We start from the raw sequence: 5,293 nt of genomic DNA on the forward strand, positions 1-5,293 counted from the left end.
AGGAGAGGGGGAGTAAAACGAGGGTAACAACGTTTGACAAGAAATATACTCATTACCTATGTCTGTAACTGTAACTCCTCTGTATATCACCTTGACAATTAAATTAGTTTTTATTAGTTTTAATTAATTAATTAATTTAATTAGTTTTTTTTAACTATCAAAGCAGGGAGCCGGTGGCTCACACCTATAATACTAGCTACTCAGGAGGCTGAGATTTGAGAATCATGGTTCGAAGCCAGCATGGCAGAGACTTACCTTGAAATAACCACTCAAAACCTAGAAGTGGAGGGACACAAGGGCTGCCGGGAAGATGGCGGGCATGGGCATGTCGGTGGCCTCCTTAGGTTGGGTTCCCTGTCGGAGCTGGGGCCGGGTCTTGGCATCTCTCAACCCCCACGGTATTACTGGCATGGAATCCCCAGCGGGCGCCTTCTTGGTTCCCAGCTTGCAGGAAAATGGCATTACTCTCTTTCCTTAATCGACCCGACCTTCCAAACCTAGCATATAAGCATTTAAAAGGCAAAACACCGGGAATTATCTCCATCCCTGGTTATCTTTCTACTATGAAAGGTACAAAAGCATTGACCATTGAGGAATTTTGCAAATCTGTAGGTCATGCCTATATAAGGTTTGACTATTCAAGAGTTGGAAATTCAGATGATAATTTAAAAGACTGCACTGTGGGGAAATGGAGAAAAGATGTGCTTTCTATACTTGATATAGCCAAAGGACCACAGACTCTAATTGGTTCTAGTCTTGGTGAATGGCTTATGCTTCATGCTGCAGTTGCACCGCCAGAAAAAGTTGTGGCTCTTGTTGGTGTAGCTACAGCTACAGATGCTCTAGTGACCCAGTTCCGTCAGCTTCCTGTTGAGGTACAAAAGAAAGTTGAGATGAAAGTTGTATGGTCCATGCCATCAAAATACACTGAAGAACGATATCATCACATTCGGTACAGTTTCATTAAGGAAGCAGAGCCCCATTGCTTGTTACACAGCCCTGTTCCCGTGCACTGTCCTGTAAGATTGCTTCACGGCATGATGGATGACTTCATACCTGGGCCTACGTCCATGCAGGTTGCTGACCGACTACTTAGCACAGATGTCGATGTCATCCTCAGGAAACACAGTGATCATGAAATGAAGGAAAAGGCAGACATTCAACTTCTTGCGTACACGACTGACGATTTAATTGAGAAGCTCTCATCCATGCCACATAGAAGCCCATTTTCAGTTGGTGTGTAATGTGTCCAGAAGAGAGGGCTAACAAGGACTCTCACAAGGCTTTTTCCTTTCACTTCTATTTTGTAAATATAAGTATTTACTTAATGATGTCTCTGCACAGGTAATACAAATGAAATGACCAGTACCTGCTACTGTGGCTGCTGTTGGGAAGATTTTCTCCTGCAATTTTTGACATTTTTTTCCATTAAAACATTTCCTTGTTTTAAAACTCAGGACATGTTTATCTTATTCATGTGTTAACTTTTGTCAGCCTTTGTGTTCTCTCCTCTTTAGAATTACAATAAAGCTTTTAATATTTTTTTTTAAACTAGAAGTGCCACTGTGGCTCAAAGTGGTAAAGTTAGACTGCTAGCCTTGATCAAAAGAGATAAGGGGCAGTGTCTCAGCTCTGAGTTCAAGACCCACAATTGAATACATACATACATATATACATACATTAAATAAATAAATAAAATAAACTCATCAAGAATATCCAAAACTTAAAATTTATTACTGTTACTTTCCCATGATTTGGCTAAAATAACCTCACTCCTCCTAGTTTATAACAATAAGAAGAAATTTCAGTGATTTATCATAGTAGCTTTAAGTAGCCTTCCTCATTAAAACCATAGAAGATGGAAATTTAACATATGCCTAAGGTCAAAAATAATGTAAGAACAGAAGGGAGAAAAGGCTGTCATTATTTTTTAGTTAGCTTTTAGAGACTATTGTGCCATGTAATAGATAGTAATCAGCCATTTGTTAGATGCAATTGCTACGGCAATGTGGAATTTATAATAGTGCTAGTGTCTTCAGAATCTTACTTAACACCAAAAATCTAGTATCAGTAACAACAACAAAATGACTACTTTCCAAGTTGCTTTGCAGAATCTGTTACCTTTCTTTTCTTGTGGCATATTAGACAAGAGAGGCTTTTCCTTGTTTCCATCCCTCACTCCCTTGTCAATCTTAATCATGTCTGTAGAAAGAAATAGCCTACTACTCCTTCTATATCAGAAACATCCAATATGGTTTAAATCTATATTTTATTCTTACATCATGTTTGACTTAAAGCTTATGTCTTAACCTATCTTCCCAGTCCAACTCAGATCTATCACATACCTGTAGATTCAATATTTGAATATTAAATCTGTCAAGTAATACATAGGTTAGAAACTATAATGTCATTCATTTAAGTTGGTAGCAAAGAGAGATTTTGCTCTCAAAGACAACTGTTTTGTGTATCTAGTGCAGATGATATTTACTCTTAGTAAATTTTGAGAAATGTATACAAATTATATGTAGAGAGTGTTTCTTACTTAAAAGGTCATAGTATAAGCAAAGTATTTTAAACTTAAAAGGAATACAATGCTATTTGTAAATCTCCTTTCTGTCTTCTGTTTGATTCCAACTTCCAATTCCATTTCCAAAAGCAAGGAATATAAACAATTCTTTCACATCCTTTTCACAGGAAAAGAGTAAAGAGGTTATATTATATGTATGTATATACATAAATATATAATTTAATACAAAGTGTATATGTTCTTTCAGAACAATTTCTTCTCGTAAAACTTACAATAAAAGTTAATTAAAACTGGTTAAATAAATTATGATGTAAGTATACATTATTGGTTTATTTGTTTTAAGTAGTGTTTATTTAGATTTACAGACAGACTGGAAAGTAGAACCAAGAAATTAATGTAAAGTTTGCTTTCCATATAGATCACTTGATAACACTCAATGAAGAAATAGCTGTGACTACCTCCTCTGAAAATGTCTGCCTTTTAATTCCAAATAAAAACAATGATAACTTTAAAAAGAAATTTGACCATCACTGGCATTAAGTGTGTGTGTGCATGCGGGCATACACATGATAATTTATTTAAGACATAGTTACCTATGCACAAATTCCTGCCAAGATTCTGATTGGTGAGCTACTTAGTAGTTGTCTTTGGGTAGCATGCATGTCAGTGGGGTTTTCTTTTCCCAGAGAGTTCTAAATAATCACTTAGGAAACCCCTATGTCTTGGCAACTGTCCAATTTTCTGTCTAATAATAGCAGTTCTGGAGGCTTATTTTCTCCAGTAGCTTTTCCCAGAGCTCCTATATCACATAAGCATCAACGTTTCTTTTTCATTAGGCAAGATGCCAAATGCAGCTCCTCTGTGATTTTCAAAAAAAAAAATAAGTTTCAATGAGCCTTTGAAGGATTGTAAATACTCAAATCTTGTAGCTCCATGTAACAAGGTCACCTTTTAACGGATTTTTTTCATCTTACACTTCTTTAAAAAAAAAATTCCTCTCATGTCTTACACATTTTCAACCCCTTTCCTTGAAAACTGAGTTCAAATTATCCATCCCCCAAATAGACTGACTTACAAAAAATACCCCCCACCCAAAAATTTCACCATAAGAGAAATTATTCTACCTGATGTGATATTTATCAAATGTTCTCTTACTTTTTACCTTTTGGCAGTATTTGGCTCATTCTCAAAAGTTGTCATAATTGGGTTTGCTCATAACATGGAGACTGCTACTCCAACACTCGACCCAGGCTTTGTCCTCTCTTGCGTTTCTCTATGTAGGTAGAAAAATGTTTACCTTTTCAGACTTTTCTGCTGTTAGAAGTGACCATGTTTACAACTTTTAGCCATGAGACAATAATGTAAGTTTACATAAATGGAGCTTCTGTTGCAAACTTTGCTGATGGGACGGCATGACACATTGTTAATCAGCATTTTCACTCATCACTTTCTTTCTGTCTTGAAAAGTAAATGCATTATCTACTTTGATTTTACAAAGATGAAAGCTACATAAGACAGGCAGATCAGAAGGGAGAATAGTGAGCCTCGGCTGTCATTTTTGAACTACCATACAATCCTAGGATGGTTACACTCTAGTTCCTTGGTGAAGAAAAGTAAATCCCTTCTAGTATAAAGCTTTATATGCCCAAGTTATGCAGCAGGTTTCCATAAACGTGTGATTAACAGGATATGAAGTTCAACATCTATAAAGTGCCCTAATTTCACTTATTTCCCAGGGATACTGGATAATCCATTCCTAGGCATCATTTTGTTAGATTAATTTTCTCTTCACATCCCTAACAAACTCTAGGTTTTCTATTTTCATAACATTACTTGTTCCTCTAATGTACCTCTGATTACTAGCATATAAAGAATTAATGAAAACACAAAAAGGTCATATGTAATAATTAGATAATGATTCATTTCATTTCAAAATGCAAGAGCTTCACTGTACTCAATCGTGAATGGATTATACATTAGCAACTCTGAAGAGGCCAGTAATAGAAGCAAAAATAATTCAGAACCTAGATTGTTATAAGATTCTGATGAACTTCTTAATTTTACCTAGTAGCAACTCTAATAATGTTAATTAGAACAGGAAGATTGCTAGTATCTGTTGGTAAGATTAGCATTCTTTTTTGCCTCTATCAAAATTCAACTACATGCACAAAGGTACTACCACCAACACCTCAGTCCTATGGTAGGATAAGTCAGACATGCAATGTGTCAATATTAAGTATGTTATCTTGTTTTATTGTGCAATATGTAAATAGTTTACTTTTTGATTAACATTAGAAAAATCTTACTTAGGAGGAGGGCACTGGTGGCTCACACCTGTAATCCTAGCTGCTCAGGAGGCTGAGACCTGAGGATCACAGTTCAAAACCAGCCTGGGCTGAGACTCTTATCCCTAATAAATGGCTAGAAAAGTGGAGGTGGCGCTGTGGCTCAAGTGGTAGGGTGCTGGCCTTGAGCTGAAGAGCTGAGGGACAGCATCAGGTCCTAGAGTTCAAGCCCTGCAACCGACAAAGAAAAAAAAAACAAAAAAACAAAAACAAAAACTTAGGAACAGAAATTGTTACAAAAACCATTTTTCTTTTTTTTCTTTTTCTTTCATGGATTACAGTAGTACATATTTAATCTTGTGTGTGTGTGTGTGTGTGTGTGTGTGTGTGTGAAAATACCATACAGAGGGGTTACAATTACATGGGCAAGGTAATGAGTACATTTCTTATCAAGCATTGTTTCCTCCTCCTTTGTTTTTCC

General features: G+C 36.2%; 1 pseudogene; it reads left to right on the top strand.

Moving 5' to 3' along the window:
- The first annotated feature begins 325 nt into the window (after window positions 1–325).
- Window positions 326–5,293, top strand: part of LOC105987429 — a 21,044-nt pseudogene continuing 16,076 nt past the window's right edge.

Source organism: Dipodomys ordii, unplaced genomic scaffold, assembly GCF_000151885.1.
Source record: "Dipodomys ordii isolate 6190 unplaced genomic scaffold, Dord_2.0 Scaffold3, whole genome shotgun sequence".
Taxonomy (NCBI): Eukaryota; Metazoa; Chordata; class Mammalia; order Rodentia; family Heteromyidae; genus Dipodomys; species Dipodomys ordii.